Raw genomic sequence first — 12,466 nt, 5'->3', positions numbered from 1 at the left:
CCACATCGGGCTCCCTGCGCCCCAGTTGTGTATACTTTAATAATATTATGTAATAACATAATAATTGATATAAATAATATATTATTTATATCAGCCTTACAAAACCCATATTCAGCCTTACAAAACCCATATTCCTCCTTCCCTTTCCACTAATTTGCTACCTTCTAACCAGGTAATCTTCTCAAAACGTTTTCCTTATGCTAATAATCTGGAGGTGCTCCCCTCATCTCCCTCAGGAGGGAAGCTGAAGGCTGGCAGAAAGTAGCCAATATTGGTTGATGACCAGGGGGGCTGCTCCATGTTTTGTATCACTCAGTCCTCACAGTTAAGGGGTTATAACTCCCATTTCACAGATGAGGAGACTGAGGCCCAGAGAATTAAGTAACTTGCCCTGTGGTGGATTCGTACTGGGTCAATTTAGCTAAGCTGTAACTGCATTTCCTAGAAGTCCCCTTCCTGCGCAGTTTCGAGTTAGCATGGGCATTTGTACTTAACAGGAGGGGTTTTCGTACAAGATTTAGAAAGTGCAGCCATATTCCTTCACTCTCAGGAGGTTGGGGCAGGGCATGGGGCGTTGTGGCAATTCCGAACATTGTGGCTTATCTGCTGACATCCTGCATGGTTGGGACCACAGGCAGGCCCGAGGCTCCCCCAGCTCCTGCTGGATCTTCTGTACCACCTCCCTGTCTCCTGGGCCAGGAGCGTTTTAGCTCCAGGACAAAGTGCGCCAGAGTTTCCTGCAGGACACCTGTGCTGTCGTCCAAATTGGAGCGTGGAGATGGTGAGAGACTGACAGTGGTTCCAGCTCAGCTTTGGTTTCCAGCTTGTCCTTGCACCCTCCAACCTTCTCTTCCCCACCACCTGCCCTGAGAGCTGTAGGCTCCAGCCCCAGACACAGGAAAAATAGTCCCAGACACACTGGGTAGCCAACCCCTGCGATTGCCCAGGGTCAAACTCTCGTTTTTTTTTTTTTATTTTAAATTTTTATTGTTACGTTAATCACCATACATTACATCATTAGTTTTTGATGTAGTGTTCCATGATTCATTGTTTGTGCATAACACCCAGTGCTCCATGCAGAACGTGCCCTCTTTAATACCCATCACCAGGCTAACCCATCCCCCCACCCCCCTCCCCTCTAGAACCCTCAGTTTGTTTTTCAGAGTCCATCGTCTCTCATGGTTCGTCTCCCCCTCCGACTTACTCCCCTTCATTCTTCCCCTCCTGCTATCTTCTTCTTTTTTTTTCTTAACATATATTGCATTATTTGTTTCAGAGGTACAGATCTGTGATTCAACAGTCTTGTACAATTCACAGTGCTCACTATAGCACATACCCTCCCCAATGTCTATCACCCAGCCACCCCATCCCTACCACCCCCCACCACTCCAGCAACCCTCAGTTTGTTTCCTGAGATTAAGAATTCCTCATATCAGTGAGGTCATATGATACATGTCTTTCTCTGATTGACTTATTTCACTCAGCATAACACCCTCCAGTTCCATCCACGTTGTTGCAAATGGCAAGATCTCATTCCTTTTGATGGCTGCATAATATTCCATTGTGTATATATACCACATCTTCTTTATCCATTCATCTGTCGATGGACATCTTGGCTCTTTCCACAGTTTGGCTATTGTGGACATTGCTGCTATAAACATTGGGGTGCACGTACCCCTTCGGATCCCTACATTTGTATCTTTGGGGTAAATATGCCCAGGGTCAAACTCTTATCACACACACACCCCACAGCCCATATGGTGTTTCTGCTTCTCTGACCCAAACCTGACTGATCATACCCCCAAAATGCACAGCCAACGGGTAGTGGGGTGGGCTCTTGACCAGTCCTATCTAGCTACAAAGCACCTTGCATCTCACCCCAAACTTCTCACCCCACCATATCAGTCTCCCCATCCCCAGGCCTGGCTTTGCCTGCTGGATTATACTTTCTGTGACTCCCTGACAAGACCCACTAGTCCATCCATCCATCATGAACTTCCTGAGGGCAGATAGCGCACTCCTCTTCCAATGCTATTGCCCTACTTCCTTCACTTCTCACCTCTTCCCCTGCCCACACCCAAAATTCTAAAACTCCATCTCTTGCTGGAACTTCCCCTCCCTGAGCACTTGGTTGCCCTCCCTGACAACTACCTTCTTCTGTTCAATACCAGCCTGGGTCAACCTTGACCTCCATTGAGGCAGTTGCCTCAACAGGGCGGCGGGGAGGGGTGAGTGTCCTCCATAGATTCAAACAGAGCAGCAAGAGCTCTGAGCCCCCAAAGTAGGCCCTGAGCATGGCTAAGCAGAGCCTTCATTTGTCACTTGGAGTCTGTTCTGAGAAAAGCCAACAGCAAGGGCAGAGGGATGGGCATAGAAATACAAGGACAAATTCACCTCAGGGCTCCAGTGCCCGGGGCCTGTCTTCTCACTGTGTCTGTCTTCTTGCATCTTCCTGCAAATTTGCATTTCCGGTCCCCCCCTTCCTGTGGGGCCCCATAAAACCTCATTACAAAAAGACACACTCTCTTCTTCTTCACCTCCTTCTATGAGGGACCCTTGCAAGAGTACCTATCACAAAGGGTGACATTATGCATTCCATTCCTCTGTGAAGCAGGGGATGGGTAGTATCTAGAAATTTGGCAGAGAGGAGAGACTAGGCAGAGAGAGGAGGAAATTGGATCCTTTTAACCTTTTTAAAGAGCAAAGATACACCTATATTTAGGTGCATGCCAATGCTTTAATATTCCTGACCCTGGTGAGTCCCCTGGAAAAGCCCCAGTGACTCCAGGGTAAGGGCCCAGGGCTTCGGGAACTTCCAGCATGGACTGGAAGGGCTGGGGTTCAGATTTCTTCATGGATTCTCTGGGCAGGTTTGTGTAACGAGGCCTCTCTGGTTCTGTAATTTAGAGAAACTCAAACTGATCCCTGTTTCCTGGAAGGATTAAGATGGTATCACTATCCTTTTGTGTTTAAATTTGCCATCTGGGTCCTGTAGGCTTCTGGGAAAAACCTGGCAGGTTGGACATAAGAGGCAAAAAAGGTTCAGGCTGGGAGGTGCCTGCTATAAAAAAGCTGAGTGCAGCCAGGAGGTGTTGGGGGAGGCATCGATGAGTCACCCACAGTAAACCAGGAGCGTTGCCCACACCCTCCAATAAAATGCGGCACCATTTATTGAGACCCTACCCTATGTAGTCCCTCCATCATAACCAACACATGCTTCTCTTGTTTTCTGACGGTACATTTCGAACACCCTTGGTATAGCTGGGTCATTTTCAGCCCTATGAATACTCCCCCTTCAAAAGATGCAAATTCCCAGCCTCCCTTAGAGCCACGTTACTTGCCCTGAGCCAAGCCCCCTTCCACTATACACCTTCTCTGTGTCAGAAACCATGGAAATGTTCACCTGCAAGAACCACCAGAATTTCCCCTCAGGCCCCAATTCTTCAATTTTTCATGAGGGAAATCATACAATCAAGATCATTTTATGTTGTATATCCTAACAGTTAAAGGCATTTATTTTCTTTTCCTGTGCAAACACATCTATATGACTATCCTTTCAGATGTATTCTATACCTTGTTCATTATTATTCCCCGTGTTATCAAAATCTATTTTTGAAGCTTCACGAAGCCCCAGAGAAATCACTCATTTGCCTCCAGGAAGGCTTCTCAAGTGAGTTAGAACATCCAGTTTCTTTCCTTGTGTCTGGAATTGTACTCTGCAGTGTGGCAGCGTGGTTCAGCCACGAGAAATGTTGACTGCTGACTTCTGAGTGATGGAAAACGGGAACTGCACTACCCGGGATTTTGTTCATGCAGGGGGATTGGGTTGCTGTAATCCAAGCACAGACTTTTTGAAATGTGACTATTGCTCTTTCCTAAACAATCTCCATGAAATGAGAGGAGCATCCATCAGATGGAAGCCCTGGGACTCTTTGCTTCTGTTTCTAAAACCTTTGTTTTATGGGCTCTGTTTTACACATAGACGTAGCCAGAGATCAGGACCCCCAAGAACAGTATTTATGTTCTCACAGTTCTGGGGCTGGAAGTCTGAGATCAGGGTGCTGGTGAGAGCCGTCTTCCTGGCTTGTGGGAAGGCCTTCAGTGCTATCATAAAGGTCCCACCCTTACGACCTCATCTAACCTAGTAACCTCCCAAAGACCTCCAAACACTATCACAATGAAGGTTAGGGCTTTGACATATGAATTTTAACACCCCCTCCAAAGTGCACACACACACACACACACACACAACACACACACACACGAAAGGAAAGCCACTATTCTCCCAGGTAAATGAACCTAGGGTATACATTTGACAAGAGGTTCAAATACATGTTTTGCAAACACAAAGAATAACAATAATCAAAAGAAAATACATGTTTGGGGAAAAAAGATTCAAATATAGGTTTTGAAAACACGTTCTCACTTTCTCTCTCCCCAATCTCCGCTTCCATATCTCCTTTTCTTTGTTTTTTTTTTTAATTGAGATATAGTTGACATGTAACATATATTAGTTTCAGGTGTACAACATGATGATTCAATGTCTCTATATAATGAGCCTGGATGGCTCAGTCGGTTAAGTGTCTGCCTTCAGCTCAGGTCACGATCCCAGGGTCCTGGGCTCCCTGCTCAGTGGGGAGACTGTTTGTCCCTCTTCCTATCCCTCCACCCTGCTCATGCTCTTTCTCATTCTCTGTCTCAAATAAATAAATAAAATCCTCAAAAAAATAAAAAGAACTGATCTCCACAATAAATCTAGTAACATCTGTCACCAAGCAAAGTTATAAATTTATTTTTCTTGTGATGAGAACTTTTAAGATCTACTCTCTTAGTAACTTTCAAATATACAGTACAGTATTGTTTTTTTTAAAAAAGATTTTATTGATTTGAAGGAGAGTGACACAGCGAGAGAGGGAACACAAGCAGGGGGAGTGGGAGAGGGAGAAGCAGGCTCCCGCCGAGCAGGGAGCCAGATGCAAGGCTCGATCCCAGGACCCTGGGATCATGACCTGAGCTGAAGGTAGATGCTTAACGACTGAGCCACCCAGGCACCCCTATAGTACAGTATTGTTAACTGTGGTCACCACACTGTGCATTACATCCTCAAGGCTTATTTATTTTATAACTGGTAGTTTGTACTCTTTGATCACCTTCATCTGTTTTGTCCCTCACCCCCACCTCTGGCAACCACCAATCTGTTCTCTGTATCTATGAGTTTAGTTTTCTTTTCTTAGATCCCACATATAAGTGAGATCATACAGTATTCATCTTTCTCTGACTTAATTCACTTGGCATAATGCCCTCAAGGTCCATCCATGTTTTATGGAGCCTTCCTCACATAGGCATGATCAATCATTAACTTCATTTTCAACCCTTTACCCTTCTTGAGAGAAACCTCCAAGCTTCTAATCATGGCTTGTTCTATCTGGTGATCAGCTCTCATCTAGGAGCCACTCAGGAACCCACTCAGAGTTACCTCATCAGAACAACAGACATTCCCATCACCCAGGAAATTACAAGGGCTTCAGGAACTGTATGCCAGGAACGAGGGGCAGAGACCAACATGTATTTTCCATTATCTCATACAAGTGAAGAGGAAGAATGATCAGCAATAGCAGGTTTCTTCATTTAATTCCTTCCTCTCCACAGACAATTCTTTCTGGCTACACATTCCTTTTGAGAAGACTCATGCCCAAGTTGAGACTTCAGAAGCTGACTAGGGCACCTGGGTGGCTCAGTCTGTTAAGCGTCTGCCCTTGGCTCAGGTCATGATTCCAGGGTCTTGGGGTCGAGCCCCACACTGGGCTCTCTGCTCAGCGGGAAGCCTGCTTCTCCCTCTCCCACTCCCACTGCTTGTGTTCCCTCTCTCGCTGTCTCCCTCTCTCTGTCAAATAAATAAATAAAAATCTTAAAAAAAAAAAAAAAGGAGGAAGAAGAAGCTGGCCTGTGACGGGATTATGCCGATCCCCCGGGTCAACACACGGGCTTAGCTGGGGCAGTACCTATGAAGCAGCAGCTGAATCCTACTTCTTCTTTTTTTTTAAAGATTTTATTTATTTATTTGAGAGAGTCAAGTGCCAGAGAGCATGAGTGGGGAGGAGAGGGAGAAGCAGGCTCCCTGCTGATCAGGGAGCCCGATGCAGGGCTTGATCCTGGGACCCTGGGATCATGACCTGAGCCAAAGGCAGACGCTTAACCAACTGAGCCATCCAGGCGCCCCTGAATCCTACTTCTCAATAATAAAAGAAAAATTAATGCTGTACCTCATTCTCTAGAATTCTAAGGCAGATTAGAATAATAAACATACTGTATGGCTGTTTGTTCCATATGCATGTTTTTTGTTTTTTGTTTTTGTTTTTGTTTTTAAGAAAGAGTACATGGTACAAAATTTTAGCTACAGAATTATAGGCTAGGGCAAAAATATGAGTCTAGGAAATTAAGACAGAGTGTGTTCTGGTGGGGAGTCAGTCTGTTCATGTGTAGCCGAAAAGTCCTACTTGTGTTCTAAAATCAGCTTCCTAGCAGCCAAAATACAAACCAGGCTATTTACTGTCCACAGGTGCAGCAGTACCTGAGGTAAGAGAATGACAGTTAAAGGCACATGCACTTTGGGGCGCCTGGGGGGCTCAGTCGTTAAGCATCTGCCTTCGGTTCAGGTCATGATCCCAGGGTCCTGATTTTGAGCCCCGCATCGGGCTCCCTGCTCAGCCGGGAGTCTGCTTCTTCCTCTCCCTCTGTCCCTCCCCTCCATTTGTGCTCTCTCTCTCTCTCTCTCTCTCAAATAAATAAGTAAAATCTTAAAAAGAAAAAAAAAGCACATGCATTTTGCTTCCAATGTGACTTCTGCTCTAGACAATGGCTACTTTTGCCTTGCTTGGCCCTTGGCATGTGGGCTAACTTACAGTGGGACAGAAACACTTGCAGGCCTTCATTACTGGTTTTGTCCTTGCTATAAGAACAGTATCTGCTCATTGTGGTGAATCTAGAATACAGAAAAATAATAAAGAAGAGAAAAAATTCCCCCATAATTTTACAACCCAAACAACCACAGCTTGCATCTTGAGAGGCCTAAATTCTTGAGCAGCAGTAAATTGGCAAGGGGGGTGCAGCATGACTCACTCCTTTGTGAGAAGATTGTAGGAACCACATTCAGGCTGACCTAGAAGGGAATCCTGCTTCTCACATGCTCGTGTTTCATGACTGTGTAAAAATCAGGCCCTCTATAGTTGCAGGGCATTCTACAGATGGAGACTCTGCAAAGCTCAGAACATGACTTGGACCCGGGAAGAAAGATGCCAGATACCTCAGGCTCACTGTTTAGCAACCCTCAAGCTGAAGCCTTGGGTTGGCCAACTCCTTCTGTGTATAGTCATGCAAAGTCATGGGCATCTGGAGCTCCTCTTCCATTTCATGTGTGTTAAATGCCTTGTGAAGGCATTTCTTGACTTCTCTGGCAGTCTTACGCTATTGTCAACGTGAACTTTCATTTTTTTCTTTGAAACCTCAAACATCATAGTTACGTGACTTACTGGGTATCCACAGAAAACAAAAAGAACAAAAAACAAAACAAAACAAATAAAACAAAACAAAAACCTAACCAAAACAAAAAAACAACAACCAAATTCATTTAGGTACATTTGTTGATGAAGGCAAGAACTTTCTAGAAAGAGTCCAGGGACAGTAAAGCATGTTCAGAAAGCACAAAGCTGGTATTGTGTCCATCTTCCCCTCCCTCCCTCTTTTCCTTCCTTCTTCCCCACTCCCTTTCCTCCTTCCTTCCTTCCTTCTTTCCTTCCGTCTTTCCTTCCTTCTTTCCTTCCATCTCTGGTTCATTTAACACATGTTTATTGAGCATCTACTCCACACTGGGTCCTGTCCTGAACACAAGAAGCAAAAGCTCTGAACTTGTGGAGCTGACGTTTTTAGTGGAGGTGACAGAGGACACTCAGGCCAACCAGCAAACACAGCCCCTCGTATCTCAGACCATGCTGGACATGCTATTGAGCTGGACTGGCTTCTGCCCCAGAAGATTCTCCTTGTGTGTGTAGTTGAAGATTCTCTAGGAGTGCTTCTCTCTCTCTCTCTCTCTTCTGTCCCAGGGTTGGTGGTAGGTTCCGAGGTGACTAGACCCTCTGTGCGGAGTAGGGAAATGGGGACAGGAGCTGTGGTGGCCCTTCGGCCATCCCCGAGAGGTACACAGCTTTTCAAAGTCCCCAACTATAGCTTGAGGGAAACCCTTGCTGGAGGAACTTGGAGAGTGTTCCTAAAGTGATGGTTTCTTCTCACCTGTCCAAGGGTCTCACCCCGCACCCCTCTCATAGTCCCACCACCCTCTCTGACTTGGGGGAGCCTCCTGCCCTGCCTTGACCTTCCCCAGACATGCAGGGGGGAGGGCACTGTCACCTGCTGGTATTGTCCCAAATGCCCAGGGACCCGCAGAAAGCTACAAATACCTCCTCACTCACTCCCCTAAATGTACAGGGGCGTCCATGCAAATGAAGCCCCAGAACCCACCTGGCCGAGCTCAGACCTAGAGACACCCTTTGCTTCCCAAACGGACATCACTCACACCACTTCAGGAAATGAATTAGTCCTAATGCGCTTCAATTCAAATGAAGGCAACTCTAGGAAATCCATTATGTTAACACCAAAGTTTGGACTTATCCAAGTATTGAAAGAGGTGGATCCATTTACTTTTTAAATTCTTCAACAAACTTTTTCTGAACAAATATTTATTGAACACTCACTCATGTGCCAGACATCGTTCTAGACACCTCAGTTACAGCAGGGACCAAAGCATTATAACTACATTTAAACTTCAACATACCCTCAGACTTTAGTAATTTAATAATTATCTATCAAAAAAAAAAAAAAAGCCGTTTAAACAGGAAGCCAGACAAAGGGGCAAAAATTACTGAAAAGATTCTGCGATTCTGCACTTCCTGACCTAGATACATCTTTTCATCAGCAGAAAGTGTCTCTTTTAAAAAGGTGGGCACTGCTGTGCGTTGGCTCCGCAACCCTCAGAAACAAGAACTGTCAAATCAGTTTTGCTCGTCAACAAGATCAAATCCGGCTCCCTGCCCCACTTTCGAGGGCTCTCTAGAGTTTGGACAAAACCCAGGAAACGAGAAAGGGCCCTGCAGGAGCTGAACCCGCTGTGAGCACAGCTGAGCAATCCTGTCAAAGGGGATAGATCAGCTTGGGCTTTGCATCCCTAGCGGGTCCACATGGGTCCTGCGACCACTTCCTGCCACTCAAAGAGCTGGCTTTCCACCTGCTGTGTCCTGGGACAGGGTTGGGGGTGGGGAAGGAGGGTGCTTGTTTTTTTCGGCAGGCTTTTCTTCTGCAAGCTCTCCCCCCCACCCCCCCCACCCCCACCCACCCCCGCCAAAAGCGGCAGCGTTGACTTCTGGGCAAACGCAAAACAGAGGAGACTGTTTCTATTCTGCAAATTAAATTCCTCTTTGGCCCCTTCACTTGAAAGCAGATTAATCTCATTTCCAAGAACCAAAATACAAACCTTTGGCTCAAGCTGGCTTTTAGAAATGGTTTGTCACTGGTAGGTAAAGGACCCCAGAGGTGACAATGGAAAAGAATAAGAGAAGATGGTAAAACCAGTTAGGAGGGGAAAGTAGGACTAGAAAGTGAAATGTGCTTTGTTGTTACTTTTAAAAAAGCTGTGACATGAGAGCTATTGCGGGGCGCCTGGGTGGCTCAGTCGGTTGGGCATCAGGTTCTTCATATCTATTCGGGTCATGCTCTCAGGGTCATGAGATAGAGTTCCACTTCCCGCTCCGTGTTCATCGGGGAGTCTGCTGGGGATTTCCTCTCTCCCTCTGCCCCTCCCCCTTCTCTAAAATAAATAAATACATCTTAAAGAAAAAAGAACTATTACTTGCCCAGTATTTAGAGGTATAACAAAATCTTTTGTTTAAAACATAGTACCTGTCGGTTAAGCGTCTGCCTTTGGCTCAGGTCATGATCCCAGGGTCCTGGGATTGAACCCCACACCAGGCTCCCTGCTCACCGGGGAGTCTGCTTCTCCCTCTACCCTTCCCCCCTGCTCATGATCTCTCTCTCTCAGATACATAAATAAAATCTTTAAAAAAAGTTAAAAAAAATAAAATATAGTACCTGTGATAAAACTAATTGCCACTGGAATCTTTTTTTTCTGTAAAGATTACATTTTGGATAATTTCAGATTGGTAGAAAAGGCACAAAGATAGTACAGAGGGTTCGGTGTGCCCCTCACCCCGTTTCAGTTTCCCAGATGCTCTCCCATTACTAAGGGACACTTGTCAAAACCCAGAAACCAACATTGGTCCCTTAATATTAACAAAACCCCAAACTTTGTTTGGATTTCGCCAGTTTCCACATTAATGTCCTTTTCCTGTTCCAGGATCCAATCCAGGATACCACATTACCTTGTACTGGACTCTTTTTGAAGTAGTAGATTCAGGATTCCCAAAAGGGTAGAATTAATTATGTGTTATCCCGTTGGTACTATTGAAATCTAGACCTTCCTTTGAGTGTTGTTTGTTTTTAAAAAGAAATCAAATCAAAAGGACAAACCACTGGATTTGTCCCTTACAAGCAAGAGCTTGCTAGGGGAGGATTCAAATATGCATAGCATAATGTATACCAATTGTACCTCAATCAAGCATAAAAAAAAGAAAAAAAATTTGTATGTCCCATTTAAACACAGGGTTGCAAAATGCTTTGTCAATGATTGTTAAGGCAGCAGATCAATCTATATATTCCATGAGTCGAAGTCCACCTTTTAGAGAACCTCAATGACAGGGAATTTTAAATTCTAAAGCTACTTTACCCTTAATCTGAATCAGAAATCAGACCAGGACCCATAGATAAAATGATTCCAAATCATCGCTGGAGGGTCTGACCCCCTCAGAAAGTCCCAAGGGCTGGGGGAAAACTCCGGTGTCACTTTGGGCCTGGGGATGCCAACACCCCAGTGACGTCATATACAAACTGGGGCTTATCCTACCTGCAGGTCAAAGGTCCCTGGAGCTGATAAGAAGAGAAAACCTGCCAAGAGGCCAGAATTGTCTCCACTGAGGAGGAATGAATATGTCCATACTTCTGGCTGCCTTTGAAAAAGCAAGTGTCACAGAATAAAATAATTACGTCACGTAGTACATATAATACAGGTCCACAATTCTTTTCTCTTTTTTAGATTTTATTTTTTATTGTTTTTAAAAGATTTTATTTATTTACTTGAGAGAGAGAGCATGAGTGGGAGGGAGGGACAGAGGCAGAGGGAGAAGCAGGTCCCCAACTGAGCAGGGAGCCCTACACGGGGCTCGATCCCAGGACCCCGGGATCATGACCTGAGCCGAAGGCAGACGCTTAACTGACCGAGCCACCCGGGTGCCCCTAAGGTTTTATTTTTAAGTAATCTCTACACCCAACATGCTGCTCGAACTCACAACCCTGAGATCAAGAGTCTCATGCTCTACGGACTGAGCCAGCCAGGTGCCCCCAGGTCCACAATTCAATCGACAGCTCCAAAATCTAAAGAGCTCTGGAAATTACAAATTCTTTCCTAACTCATGGTCTGAATTAACACAAAGCTCTACAGAGTCTTTATTTACCCCATTAAATGTGAAATAGTTGCAAGTTTCCCCTGAGACCAATAAATGGTTTGATTACAGGGTGCTGGCCCACACCATGCTGGAGGTTACCTGTACCTTATGACCTTTCTAAACCCCGAATGGCAAAAACATTTCTGGTCCAAGATCTCCAGGTAAGGTGTGCATTGCCTGTGCAGATAACCACTCCCATCTATTGAACGGTAACCCTGGATACTTAGCCCACCTTCCCTTCGCTCTCGAGTGGCAACTCCAGAGTGTGTAGTATGTGAGCTATAGGACCCCGAGAAAGTGCCCAGGAGGTACGTGGCTGGCATGGGGGACCCCATGGGACAGATTTCACAATGTAACTCTGAGGTTAGGTTATCCATCAACAATGTCAGAGAAAGGCCTGGAAATCTATTCTATTAAGGATTTCACCAATTCCCCCACAAGGGAAGAGAAATCAAATGAGAGATATTCCAAAAAAGGGAATTTGTTTGTCTCAGCTGGTAGTTGAGGTTCCTTTAGGGGAATCACCCCCGTTGGGGCCAGGAAAAGAAGGAAGCAAGTTCCCAGCTGCTAAGGACATCCTTGGACCCAGAATTGGCTTAGTGGGGTGGTGAAGTCGCCTGGGCTGATGGGTCATTTGGGGAAAGTAGATGATTAGGACAGGGAAGATCTGGGCCCCTCTTTGGAGGGGAAATGGAGAGCCATGGCCTTGACAAGCCCCGGGACACTTAATGTGTCCTTGCCCCAGGCACCTACTGAACAGGACCTGCCTTCCTGGGCCACATGGCAGAGGAAGGCATGATGCAGCTTGGGATGACCCCAGGCACACTTAGGTTAACGCAGCGTGGGCTTCCTGATCCTAT

The sequence above is a fragment of the Zalophus californianus genome, chromosome 1 (genome assembly GCF_009762305.2).
Source record: "Zalophus californianus isolate mZalCal1 chromosome 1, mZalCal1.pri.v2, whole genome shotgun sequence".
NCBI classification, from domain to species: domain Eukaryota; kingdom Metazoa; phylum Chordata; class Mammalia; order Carnivora; family Otariidae; genus Zalophus; species Zalophus californianus.
Note: the sequence above shows the minus strand (reverse complement) of the source record.